Consider the following 15,208-nt stretch of genomic DNA (forward strand, 5'->3'; position numbering starts at 1 on the left):
ATAGCAGCAACTAAAATGCAAAAAAAACACAAAATAAAGAATACCGGTGGTGTGCTCTGTCCTACAAGCAAAATGTGGGCACACACAGAGCAGCAGTTTTTCATCCTAGAGGACATTACCAGCAGTGTTAGCTTTTGTTTAAAAGGTCAGTATAAAATCAGCCTAGAAGATACATTGACTTAAAGCTAAAAAATAGCAGTGTGCAGGGAAGCATTGTCATGTATGACCAAAAAATGAGATGTTATCTACACCATGTTCTTAAGATCTCTTGTGAACTATAAAAGTGTTTGCTCATGTTTACCCCTCGCCTCCAGGAGACATTTTAGCACTTTGTCCTGTGATGAAAACCGAGTTCTGTCTTTGAGCAACATCATGTTAGTACTCTACAACTGGAAAAGTAAAGTATAACAGCTTTAGAGTTTTAGTAGAGTGGGGATTTTTTGGTGTCACTTGCATGAGAGGAAAGGATGTTCTAAAAATCTGACAGAAAAAAAAAAAAATTCTAAATGTAAAGGCAACAAGAATAAAAGTGTCCAGTACAAGAACTATAGCTATGGCTTATTGCATTTTGTCTCTGACAGTCAATGATTAAGCAATGAGACAGTCTGAAAAGCTTAGCTATTTTGATTTCTAAGGCTAGGAACTTGGCTAATGGAACAAAGAACACCAAGCCTAATTATGTCTTTTATTAATGAAAATGCATATGCAACTAAAGATTCATCACCACCACCTGAAAACCATTTACTCTCATGTGCAAATCCCACTAATTACCAAAACCCACAGCCTTTTTTATTGAAGAGACAAAGCCAAGTCCAAAAAGAACAGTGAAATCTCTCTTAACGAGTACAAACATAAAAGATTCCTTTTTCTAGTAAGAAAAACTCTGTTCCCATTATCAAGTAAGTGTTGCAGTTACAGCTTCCTAAGTAACACACACAAAATTAATCCACGCTTCTCCAAAAGCAGCTGGGCTCCTCACTAAATACCTATCAAAGGGATGAAAGTGCCCCTGTCACTTCAGCCATGTGCCCACAGCCCTAAGGCCTCCCTGCAGGTGCTCCACCAGGGTCTGCCATCAGTGCAACCACAGAACATCAGGTTATGGAAAGCAGTGATTTGTCAGGCTCACTAAATACAGTCAGCACACCCGCACTGGGCAGACTGGGGCTTGCTCTACCTTGCTTCTACAGCAGAAGCAAGTTTGTCCTGCCAGCACTCTGGGCCTCTGGAAAGATTTGCAACTGCATTAACATAGTGGCCAGCCTGAAATAAAAAGCCCATATTGGAGGAAAAAAAAAAAAAAAAAACCAAACAAAAAAAAAAAAAAAAAAAAAAACCAAAAACCCAAAAAAACTACATTAGCTGGTCTGAGCTTTGCATTGGGTCAACACAGCCCCTGGATAAGATCTGACATGCTGTTCCTCAGGCTTGGAGCATGCTCAGCCATTTCTGATGCAAAACACTCTATGGGCATACCCAGTATTAGTCATCTGTGTGGAAAAAAATGCAGCAGAGAGCTGTCATCACTTCTGGAAAATGGCCATAACAGCTTATACTGGGAATTAAAGCAGAAAAAAAGTTCAGTTTGGATTCAATGTGTTAAACCCTCCTATCAAAACAAGACAACTTTCAGTGCTTAAGATAAAATTTTAAAGCCAGTAAACAACAATAGTTTTACATAACAGCCCAGCCAAAAATGTTTCCATTTGTGGTGACTTTTTGGGATTTGTTTTCCATAGAGAAGAAGTGGAAAAGAAGCCTCAGTCAAAAAGTTTTGATGCTTCCTTGTCATGATGACTTAATGGTATGTTTTCCCCCATACAAGCAGGGGAAAAAAACCTTAAAACATTTTGCTCAGTCATAAAGCACTGTGATGCAGTTCAGAAAAGAGTCTCACTGGAGCAAAAAGCCAACATAACAGAGAAATGGCCAGATTTACATTAGCAATAATAACAGTGAAGTGACCCTGACCTCCTAATACAGAGGACTGTGCTATCAGGTAAACACCAGATTTATGAACACATCTTTGGTCAGAACAGTTTTAGAGGGCTGACCTAAATTTATACACAAATCAAGACAACTCAAACTCAATTCTGTAGCAGATAAAAGCCTCAAATAGGTACCAATCCTACATTGGTTTCCCTAATTAGCACTCTCAAATTTGTGCTCACACCTACAAATTCTGTTGACCTTTCAGAAGACAAGCTTGACAACATACTGTACTGAAAAAGAAATAAAGGCAAAGTGATTTTGAATCTGGAATTGTATAGAAACAGTTCTAAGTGGAATACAAGATTCCCAATGTGTTTGAAGAGCAATAAGCAGCATATGAACACTGCAGTCTGGGGTCATTTTATTAAGCTATTTTGAGGGAAAACAGGTCAAACAAATCAGCATTGTTTGAAGAAGAGACCATGATCTACACAAGTGTTCCAACCAGTTTTAAAACTGGTTAGAATATTTCCAGTGTATAGAGCCCCAAAGGCAACATGATCCATTTTAAGAGGAAATTAAACAGTGATATTCAAACTGCTGCTTCTATTGGCACCAGCCAGATATTCCCAAATGCAGCCCTGCTGGATCCTCATCATGAGTATAAAGAGACAAAAGATTATAATGACTAACATTGACAAAATTAATGAACCTGTACAAGTTCATTGGAAAAGTTACCAAAAAAGAGATTAACCACAGAAAAATAAAACAATAACTAAACCTGAAAAATATATTTCATTTTCAAAAAGTAATTGTTACTTCTATAACACTTATATGAAAATAAGAATTTATCTGTGGGAATGTGGGGCAGGGGGGAGAATAGGCAGGACATGATTAGCAGCTCTTTACACAAATATTCAATTAACAGATTAATAATGCCCTGTTGACAACAAAATTTTGAAGCACACAATTTTTGGACTTCCCCATGCTTTTAAAAAACTGCCTTTTTACACTTTTTCTAGTGTTTCTTAAATAACATGCCTAGAACTGCAACACCTAAGAAACACTTATTAAAGTGGAGCCTATACTGTTCACAGTCTGTTCAACTCACTGTACTACACCTCTCTCAGCAGATTATTTCAAAGCAAAGACTAATTTTACAGCAGCCAATCAAATTCTGGAAAGCTGAAGTATTTTTATGGCCATGATATCACTTGAAGGATACAGAGAGAAAAAAAGAATGCAGAAAATTAAAGCACACTTCAAATACTTAATTAGCACATTAGGCCATAATCAAGGTCCACTACATCTTTATCCTCATAGTTATGTGACTAAACCTTTCTAAATAAAATTACATTGCCTTCCACTAGGTTGAAACACTTCCTTATCACTTCCATTTCTGCATAACACCAGACTGATTTCATATAAGTGAAGGAATCGGATGAGAAAGATTCAGATTAAGACATGAAAAAGGTTATGAAAGGTAGGTTTCAGAGGCTAAATAATATTCTGGCATGCCTCTGACATTCATGGCAAGTCTCTACATTTTAGCTGTGCACTGTTTGCAAGATTAACATCTCTTATATTGCTGGTAGTATGTGAAACTACATCCAAAAGCAGCTGGAGAAGTTCAGAGTTAAATGATCATACAAAAACATTGCCAGTATCACAGACATAAAATTTGAGAAGATGCAAAATCACAAAACAGTTAGACCAGCCATGCAAGAGAAAGAAAAAAAGTTCAACCTGGAATCTAAACAGATTTGTACTACAGCTCTGTCAAACTCTGCTTCATCCTGGCATCATTCTCTGTATTTACATCAAAAGTTTATATCCTTACACAAAATTCAGCTTGAATAAACCTGCTTGCTTTATATATACAGAAATGTTTTCCAAATTTATATCCATGTTTCATATAATTTAACTGAAAAACAATATTCACACGAAGTCCAAAAGTTTGACTTACTAGATACTTTCTCTTACAGATTTTTCAAAATACAAGGTGGATTGCACAACAGTTTCAACTCCTTAATGCAGATCTGCTGGGTTCATATACACAAACTCTAAATTTTGAAGAACAAGAGGCCAAGGAACCAATAAATGATTGCTTGCTATAACACTAACATATTCCTTTCACACTTATTTGGAGTGTGCAGCTACATGCATCATCCCTTTAGTCTGTAACATAACATGCTTTTTTTAACTAGCCTAAGTCACTGAAAGCGGCTATCACATTTATTTAGGGATGCAGAGATGCAACTTTTCAGTAATATTAAGAGATAGCAAATACTGACTCCAGTTCTATTGGCAGATATTGCCATTCTAAAAATAAAACCTTAGCACACACACAAAAACAAACAAACAAACAGTCACTCATTTACCTTAATGTTTTAATAAAAAAAAAAATCTGAAGTTGTTTATAGATTCATCTAGCCTATCCATGGCTGGGCTACAGTAGAACATTTATTCTCATTTTAAAGAGTAAACTCAATTATTCATTCAGAAGATGCAAACATTGGACAAACCTCATTTCTAAAACCAACATACTCTTTGAAGCCTACATGTGAAACACCAAAATGCTTACCTCTGAATTCAAAGGCTCATCTGAAAAGTGAAATATAGAAATATCACTTTAGTAACAAAAAGCTGTTATACTATGAAGGTCATTTCCTCTTCCTAGAAGGGGACAGCAGTGGTTCAAGGAGACAAGTTGCCTGGAGGGATAAAAATGCATTCCCTATCTTCCATTAACATTTTTTGCAAAACCTGCACTCTTATCAGCAACTCTTGATACTGGCTGACTCCAAGGCCTGAAAATAATTGACTGAAAGCTATGTTGAAAGAGTCATGTTGTGGCAGCTCTGTGATAAACTGACCAAAGGGGGAAAGAGGGTTACACTCACAGCACAGAATGGGTTGCAACCTATGACTCACTAAGAAGCTATTCAGCACTTCCAGAGCAGTCCACATGAGAGAGGAAAAAAATGGATGTCTTTTGAAAGCTAGGATTATACTGCCTTACTGCACTATTGTCAATCGAGCCTTGTACAAGAGCCAGTCTTTCAAGATCGTCTTTCAAGTCTATTTGACCTGGAATTGTTGAGGATTTTTGTTGGAAACTCTTAGCAACGATTCATAAAGTTCTTAGAAATGACCAAAAAAAAATTACAAAAAAAGAAAGCAAGTGCTCAGCAACCTAACGTGCAACCCTTTAAATGAAACCTCTTTAGGTGCCCATGAGGCCACTGGCTCAGCAGTTAGGATCCAGTCTAAAAAATAGGCTTTACCAGCTCCCTGTATTTTCAACAGCAAGTTTATTACATTCACAGTCTTTTATCACTGAATTATTTCAATTTAAATTAGGTTTTTTTTCTTTGATCCAACTCAGTACTCTGGGGTTTTCCAGGCAGACACCTGACCTAGAAGACAAATGAGCCAAAGAGGCTCACAGCAGGCAGAGTGCAAGCAACCACCTCCCACTGCCCATACCTTAGGATGCACCCGGAAAAAGAAAACAGCTTTGGCTCACAGAGTCAAACGGCACAGTTGCTTGAGTAACAAGCTCTTTTATTTTGTTATTCTTGTTGAAAAGCCACAGTACTGATCCTCTTACTGAATTTCAATTTCTCCATTTTCCTGGTTCCGATTCCTAGACGAGGGTTTTTAACCTGGTCTCTGGAATATATCCTGAGCATTTAGGAGGAAAACTGCACATACAAAACCAGCCCTGATCATGTCTTATTGCTACTGCTCACAGCACATATCTTTTGATTGGTTACAAAATAAATAGCTTGAACAACTATTCTGCAGCTTGAACCTTGATATAAATCCAGTGCATTACTGCTGAGTAGCATATCTTAAACTTAAATTAAGGATTTTACACTAAAGCAGCATAAGAAAAATAAGGGCCAGAGCCTTTAATATACATAAGTATATATGAGTGCCTTTATAGGTATCTAATTGACAGATGGGTATCAGTACACACACATGCATATTTCCAACTCACCCTTTACTATCACAGAGGTTTAAGAGCTACAGGGAAGAACCAAACAAGGTTCTACTCATTCAACAAAAATCACCATCCCCAATTATCATCAAAAAATAACAGTTAGTGGTAACAAGTTAAGAACAGCATTGAGTTCAATGACAAAATGTTTACAACTTGTCTCTCTAAACATAACCAAGGTGTGACTAAAATTCAGAAGACAAATTCTCAGGATATCTGAGGCAATTCAATGAAAAAGAAGAATCCAAGATCCAACAGACACATTTAGTCATTAATTGACTAGTGCATTTGTGATGCACTCATTTTAGTAATTAGGGTAGGAAGCCCATTAATACACTACCCATTAAATAACGATCTGTAAGCTTAATGGCTAATTGGAATTAAAAAAAAAAAAAAGAAAGAAAAAAATCTTTTGTGGTTGGCATTGAAATTCAACTGAGCATCAGTACAAAAAGTACTGAACATGTTACATAGTCTAGGTATATTTTATCATATACAGTTTAGGATATAATTATATTGGGTTACTTTTCTCTTTTAAACACATGCTACTGAAAAAGCACAATTCAAACTCAAGAGCTGCACTAACACCCAATAAAGCTATTATTGAAAGCCCACAATTGTCTTTAAATATTTAGGGCAAGTTTTATAAAACACGGTGAGATCACAAGATTCCTTTGTGGGTATTTAAATAGTCAACCAGCATTCCAAACACTTTCATCAAAGAAGTGCTCAACAGTTACTCCGTACAGATGTTCAGTATTCATTGTGCACTGATATGTCTTTATGCAGCTGTATTATAGACGAGAATTGGCACGAACAAGCAGAGTAATGACAAAGCCAATAAACATTAACACTATGTTTTCTGCACTATGGGTGATTATACATCAATACCACGGTAGTGGTGTGTTCAGAAGGCAGAGGATAATGGGGATTTGCAGTGCTGCACAGCTGAATACAGCACCACTTTCTCAAATCCCTCTGCCCCTGCCTGTCCTTCCTTTTTTGGGCCCAAGGAACAGCACAGTCTGGGGGTAAGGGATGCTTGCTGTCCACCTCTCTGGAAAAAGCCCTGAAGCAAAGGACAGGCATTATACATGTGGTCCCAGCAGTGATGTTTGCTGTGTGAGGGGCCTGAAAATAACATTAGAATGCAAAGTAGAGAAAAAACCCCAGAAGATTCCTTACAGCCTTACAGGGCTTCCTACCACAGCCTCAAGGTTACCTGTGTTGTGTTCAGCCCTACTTCTAGCACCTACTCACCCAGCAAGGGTGGCAGCAGCTCAGCAGCATGCATAGTATTAGCACTGTGGAATACTCTAACCCAAAAGGCACCACTGTGGCCACACAATAACACCTACACACACTTGTATGAACCTGATAACAGCAACTGCACCTGGAAACCAATCAACCACTGCCTTTGTTTCTGTGGTTGAATAATCAATATTCAACATTTACATTTTGCTCTGAAGAGCAATGCAGAACAATGAAGGTGCATTTATCCAGCTTATGGTCTCTAAGAATATTAACTGTCAATTACAAGTTCATTGGAAGACTAGCTTACATGCCCATGAAAACCTTCCCAACATTTTCTGTTCAAAATCAGGTTCTCACAGGTTAGACTGTCTCATTGCAGCATATTAGCAAAGAGAACCCTGTCAAAGGATTCCATCCAGTAGAAATCATTAAAAAATAAACTACAAAAACAATTAAGGGAGAGCTTACTATTGTAGAAAAAAAGGCTTAATAACAGTGGCTGCCTTGCTTACTGAAGAAGACTTCATGATTCTCAATTAAAGAAGTTTTAACTAAGGAAGAAAAGCTAGCCTGCAGTTGATAAAAGCTAAGAGGAACTAGAAGCACACCTAGAAAGACATTATCCTTAACTCAATGATAAAAGATACAAAACATGACAGACTACCTTTTCCAGTCAGACAACTGAGTCCACATGACTGTTAAACAAAGAGACCTATCTTTAAGACTTAGGATGAAATTAAAATAGATATGATTAACTCCAAATCAGACTTGGACAACTATGTATCTGCTTTCCATATCGCAGTGAGCAGGTCATGGGAGAGCAAACAAAGCAAGCGATTTAAAATCTGTTGTATTCACATCAGGCATAATAGGGAGCAACAAGTTTCTCAAGGTCCTATACAAAGCTTTACTAAGCTGAAATTTGAATTAAGGGCTCATATCATCATGTACGTTTCTTCATCTTTCATTTGTACAGGATTAATATTCATTAAACACCTACGCACATTCAAACCCAAGAAAAGAAGGGTCAAGTCATAAATTCTAAATGAGCACACCCGTGCAAGGGCTGAGTCCTTCACAACCCAAACAAACAGAAGATTCCTTAGAGAGTTTTTCTTTGTACATATGGATATATATACATACATATACAATAACCTGCCACAGTTAAATCCAGATGGACAGGGCTGGTATCACCACCAGCCTTTAACTGGCATTCCCACCAGTCTTTATTCACCAACTCCACACCTTCTTTTACACACCTTTTTCTCATGCAACCCTGACTCCTTCTCTCACAGACCTCTCTCTGGTAACTCTGATTCCTCCACTTACTGGCAGCTTTATACTGTATTGATGATTCCTTGTCTTACAGGCAGTGCCACACAGCTCTGACTCCTTCTTACATTCTGCATGAGTGCCTAATCCCAGGCTGTCCCTTTCCCAGCTGCCTGACCCTGACTGTCCCTCACACAGCATGCTCTCACCACATCTGTCCCTTGCAGGACCAATATCCCTTACCTCCTCACAGCACAGCCAACAACCTCCTGCTCTTACTCCAGCAGCCTCTCGTTCTCAAACTCCAACAGCTACCCCACTCCTTTATATCCCCCAAACCGATTGGGCAAACACAGATATTTCCACTCCTTGGCAATCAGTACAGCTGCAAGTCACTGGGGAAGATTCCCTCCTAGGCTATCCTTTCAGCCTAGCTCTCCACAAAAAACCATAACAAATTACTAGTGTAACAATGTAACACAATGTATTTAATTTAGAATTGACCAAAAAAAAAGAGAAGTATTAGAAGTTGTTACTTTAGTATAAAATAGTATAGGAACAGACAAGCAAAGATAACCTGAGAAAGAATTATGGGACAGAAAAACCCATACAAGTCTGAAGACAGTGTGAGGAAATACAAGCAAAGAGCAAAGTACAAAAAAGACTATCTTTGTCACAAGGAACAGAATAAAGCCATTACTTCCAGTGTGGACAAATGAGAGAGAAACAGAGAGGTGGACGAACTCTGAGGTTTTCAGTCTGTATAAAAATCAGGATTTTTGTTTAGTCCAAGTCTGCTTTAAGATGCTCAATTAAAAAAACAAACAAAACAAAACAAAAAAACCCACACCTAATATGGATTTTAGTACTTATAAGCTAAATCCAAAAAAGGCATCCTTATTTTTGTATGCAGGGAGAATAAACAATACTTATAACATTCTCACCAATACTTATAACATTCTCACCAACAGAGTACACCTGAACCTTTGCATTTTTAGATAATATTACTAGCCACTCAAAATTATTTTAAAAGCTCACCATGGCCTCATGTCATCATCAGAAAATACTGCAAGCATAGTTAGTGTAACACAGAGGCAGCAAAGAAAATTTTCACTCTTCCAGCAAACTCAAATGTTAAGCTAGCAGGTATAAAAATTTTTTTCATTCTGATTTTTAATATATTTGAACATACCATTTTTAATCCAAAAACCAGTTAGAAGGAACAGGAGCTGCCAAAGTGCAAGAGGCAGGTGTTGCTGAGAGAATATTAAGTACAAGAAAAGATTATTTTTTTTTCCTGTACTAAGAAATTGAAATCACATATTTCCTCATTTAGCACATCACCTTTGTTCTGAAAGTGCCATCCTATTTGTCCTCAAAGAGTAAGAGATTAAATTTAAGGGAGGATGTAGACCTGAAACAAGGATAAACAGTACTTGGAATCTATGCCTCTTGGTTCCTAACAAAACAGTTTTTCTGCATGGTGAACCACCCATTCCCCTATAGCAAGTTTCTACTACACCATAATGATCTAGGGTTTTGCTTCACATTTCCTTCCCTATGACTGTGGAGCCCCACTAAGGGTGAACACCAATACACACTAGACACTTGTAATTTTTAATACAATTTTTGGGGAGATATCCTGGTCTAAGATTGCAAGCACTGGAGCTGTGCCAACAAAAACTCATGCAGAACATGACAGCTGCAGAGCCCTCCATAGTCTCACCAGGTGACCAGGCCAGTTTGGAGCTGAGGAGAATCCACAATCCCTAACTTCCCAGAAAAAACAGCCAGAAGGTTTCAATAGCCTCTTCTGCTGCTGTAGTACCAGTTCACAACCTGGGCTTCCCAAAGGGTTTCTAGATGCCTCTGTATCAGGGAAAGCAGCTGTGGGTGCATAACATCCCCCTGGCCTGTCCTCAGCTGCTCCCTCCACCATCCATACACAGTGTGTAAACTTTCCTTTACAAGGAACTCCACCTCACACTAATTGGGAGAGGAAGAAAATCATGTGCAAGCCTAGATTTTATCTACAATGATTAACCCTAGAGAAGCCCAAACTCCAAGTTACTGAAAGTGCATATACTTTTCAAAGCTGCAAACGAGAAGAGAGGCTGTAACAATGCAATGTTGTCCTATGCCAGTCACATGCAATCTGACAAACACAAGCATTAAGAAGGCTGTAGTATAGACAATAAGTAGCAGAAGGCTGGTATACCTGCATTAGAAAATAAATTTCAGCCCATATATTTAAATACGGTTGAGTTTCAATTTAGACTGGATTACATGGTTTGAAATTAACTGCATTTCATGATCCTCAAGTTATACCTTCACTTCCTTTCACCACCTTCAATACCTGGCTCAACTTGTAAATGACCAGAGGCAAACTAAGAGTTAAGAAGTCCAGTAAGATATTTCAGAGAAGCCGTGTTTCACTTAACGCATAGGAGTCTACTCTACATTCAGACTGTAGAGTCCGAATCACACAAATTTGGTGGAAAATTTTCCACATGACTTCAAATGACTAGGTTTGCACATTCCACCTTCCACAGTTGCTGTTACATAGATTTTTACTTCAAGCATACTTACGGCATAAGAGGAAGTTGTGTGATGTAAATGCTGACTAAAGAGAGTTCTAGAAGAGCAGTCTTAGGTCAGAAAGAATGGATCAAAAGCATGAAATGAAAAAGCAATGACTTGAAAAGTATAAACAAGGCTGGCAGAGGAGAGCAGGTGTTTCACAGCCTTCACCTTCACTGAACACTAGTCTCTCACTCAGCTTGTTCACCCTATTAAAATTATGCTCTATACAAAAAATGCTACTCTATATTGTAAAAGAAGGGAATGACCACACATCCACTTTTAGTGGATCATCATGCTAACCTGAAAGTTGTGAGAGCACACAGTCCCAAGCACAGATTCACTCTGTTTCCATAATCCATTTTGCAAACTGTGACCTTATCTGGATGGGCCTTTCTCTATAGTTTCTATATTGCTACTCCATGAGCCCTCATCTCCTCTGATCCCTTCTTTGAAACACTTTGGTTACAAAAAGACATGCAAAAGAAAAAGTGTGAAACAAAACTGGGATGGTGGGCATGGTGCTGGCATGAAGACATGTGACTTCATAATTTCCTAAAATTATCTTTCCAGTCTGACAAAATACACTTTTTTGGCCTATTATCAAGGACTGAGTTGAGCAGACAGTAATTCAGAATACATACAAGGCCCTCCAAAGTGCATTAGATAAAGATCAAGGAATAATAAGAAAGCTGGGAGTGCCACGACTTTGTCACAACAAAACAGACTGTGTTCTGGCAGTGCCTGAAGAGAGTTCTGTTAGGGTAGGGGTTAGCCTGGATACCACTTGGAGCAGAAATATCTGGGAGCACACAGTTAAACAGAGAAGAAGCCCTTGCCCAGCAAGCAAATTCTCTCAGCCATGAATCTGTTCTCCATTACCATAGGAAAAATAAAGGAGGCAGAATCTCCAACAAGGGGAAAGTCTTCAACTGCTGCTGTCAAAGTGAAGAGTTTTACAAAAGAGTTTCCAAGACAGAGTCCTCATAAACTTCTCAGACAAAATCATCTTTCTCTCATTTGCCCTCTTTGCAGATACCGCCCAGCTGTCCTATTCAAAATTGAGGGCAGGCAGGAAATACAATTAAAATTATATGTGCTCCTGATAACAGCACATGTAAATGTTTTTTTACCAGTTTGGAGAGAACCATGTAATTTTAAACTCAGTGTTTCTCAGAAATATTTTTATTAAATTCATATCACTATGGGACAAAAAAAGAAAACATGCTAAACTCACACCCAACAACACTTGTCTCCTCCTTATAAGGTTCCTAGGCATTACACAAGAGCAATAAGATCCTATGATTTTTAGGGGAATCTAAACACAGAATAGAATTTCCCAAATCCCACCATTGAGCAGTATTTATTACAAAATGTGTAATTATTTTCTTGCCTTAAGTTATGGATTGGAATTCACATACACTACTTGATTAGCAACGTATCACAGATATGCTCTGATGGCAGCAAGCACCAGCAGTTCATTAAAGCCTTCTGCCTTTTCTCTGCTGCAATCCCATGAACAGCACAACACAGAATCCTTCCTCTCACAGCATCACCTGCTAGCTCCAACACCTCTCTCTTCTTAGCTCTGTATACCTTTTCTCCCACCTTCATAACACCTGTGTGCCCTTTTACTCTTTTGTGGTTGGTCAATACACATCAGCATTCCACACTTCTCCTTCAATGCTGTTCACCTGTCTTATACAGCTGCACCCCATCAGGGTTGAGGGTCTGCTGTAGCCCCATTCCCTATGTCCCATAACCAGTTCTCCTACAGCAGAGAAAATGCAAATACTTCTTCCTCCTTATGTGAGCACATATGTTGGTTTAAGAGGTGGAGAAATCAATGTGAAACAATTCTAACTGGAAAGGTTTACTGACTTACTTCCCCACTGGTTCCAAACAGCCTTCTGGAATTCTGCCAGGAAATACATATAGATGAACATTCAGCACGGTTGCTATTAATTCAATTCAAATTGTTGTGAAATGTTGTCTAAAAGCACTTTTTTAAAGCAGAGAAATCCTAAAGATTTAGGAACAGCTTTGTTTCCATGTTCCTCACAGAGAAGGAGAGGGGGTGGAAGAATCACCAGTAGGGTAGTCTCACCTCTTATTTTAACAAACACTAATGTAAGTCAAGAAGACTGCACTGACGTGTCTAGACAATTTTAGGCCTTCAAAACAGAAGAAAGATTTTTTCTTTAGAGAATTTTGAATGAAACAGCTACATAAAGATAATTTAAAATGTGCTTGTTTGTTGAGCTGAATTAAATACCAGCTTGCACTGCTGTATTCCTTTCCACCTCCTTCACTGTCTTTCTTCTGTTAATAAGTGAAGCTAACAGATGGAAAAGAACTTTTAAAAATAGTTTTTCTACGTACTCTGGAAAAGGGCAAAAGCATTTGGTTTTGCAAGATAGGAAATGATATAAAAAGAATATGAAAAATGCAAAAAGCCTTCAAAATATGAACATGTGCAATGTTGTGCTTTTAAGCCACTCTTACAGAAATCTGCCTCTGGTCAAAAATAGCAAGAACATCACTGTAAACTACAGCCATTCAAACCATGATTACTATACTCTACCCACCCATCAAGCTGCTCCAACACAAAATATTTGGAAAATGGAATGCGTAATTCCAGAGACAAATCTTAAATAAATTTAATTTGCACAGATACTTCCACAGGTTTAAAGTGGCCTCAGTTCACACATTAAACATTTGTTCAAGAAAGCTATTAGTACCAAGTGAGCACATGCAAGGTTAAAGTACTTTATTGTTTGTTCAGCCTGCACACATAAATTAAATTGCAAACTTCCCTTTGTCAAGTCCTGAGAATATTTTGAGATTTCCATAAATAGATATTCCCACTTTTAAGACAGTATAAAATTACTGTTAAAGCTCCTAAGGAAATCCTGCCAGTGACTAAGGATGACTGGAAGCTCAGTGTGCAAAGGGAGCAGGGGCAGTGAGGGGAACAAGAGCAGGAGGTGGGGGAAATGCTTACTTACTTTCCTGTGTTAGAAAACTAGGCAATACTTTAGCCTGAGAGCTTGCAAGGCCAGATTGGCTTTTTACTATTTTTCTTGACAAAAACCAATGCTATATACCTGACACTTTTAAATGACTTCTCCCTCCCAGCCCAAACTTCTTTGTAATCCCTTTTACAATCACTCTAAAGCTGTGATCTCTGTATACCTCATGGCTTTTCTTTTTCCTGCTGATTCATCCTTCTTTGTTCTCTATTCCAGACACCCTTGCCTATGAATCATCCTCTCTCTATTTCTGTCTCAAAAAATTTTGTTGCCCTAGTTGTCCACAAATCTTGCTGGAATCTGCCCAAAATGTAATATTCTCACTCCATGTCCTCCAGGCACAAAAAAGTACATGCACTACCTCATCACAACTTTCCTTGCCACCCATCAGTTATTTTTAATTTATGAAATTTAATTTATGAACACTTTAAAACCCAATTAAAATGAAGGATTTGGATATGCAGGTGTCCTGTGACACAGCCATTCATTCCAACTCACTCCTCCAGGAGTATTTGTCAACATGTCACCCATGTTGCAACGGGGGTGGATGGGGGTAGAAAGAATGTGATGGGGGTAGAAAGAAGAGTTCAACACACTCCTGAAGAATGAGATCACTCCCAACTACTTTCAGCACATTCAGAGAAAAAAAAAACACATCATCATCATCATCATCGCAATTAAGATGTTTTTAAACTCTAAGAATTAATTTCTTTACCCTTCAGGTGACCAATTACACGTTTAAAACAGGCCAGATGTTGCACTGAAAGGCCATGTCACATTTCTGTACCACAGAAAGTGTCAATGTCGAGGATGAAAGAAGGGCATCAACACACCTGGTCTGGCCTTCTGGTTTTGATTTTTCCCTGATGTCTTAAAATAACTGCAGAGGAGTGTTTTGGAAGAAAAGAAAACATTTAGAAAACACAAATTAGTTCTAAAACAGAAAAAAAACAAGCTCTGAAACATATTTTGTGTTTTAAAACCAGGACAAATCAGATAGCTCTGCCTATTTGCAAATTCTTTTTCTACCTCAGATCACAAGCAGCTGGTCTCTTCCACATTTTTGCAGCAACTCTTTTACCCTTTCCCATTCTCTTGCACTGCTGCAGGTTTCCAGAGAAAGGAACAGCAC

At 38.2% G+C, this 15,208-nt stretch overlaps 1 protein-coding gene across 4 annotated transcripts in view; it reads right to left on the reverse strand.

Annotated features, from left to right (window-relative positions):
• Window positions 1-15,208, reverse strand: part of PTPRK (protein tyrosine phosphatase receptor type K) — a 374,772-nt gene that overhangs the window by 311,778 nt on the left and 47,786 nt on the right. The gene's annotated exons all lie outside the window — the stretch shown is intronic.

Source organism: Erithacus rubecula (assembly GCF_903797595.1).
Source record: "Erithacus rubecula genome assembly, chromosome: 2".
NCBI classification, from domain to species: Eukaryota; Metazoa; Chordata; class Aves; order Passeriformes; family Muscicapidae; genus Erithacus; species Erithacus rubecula.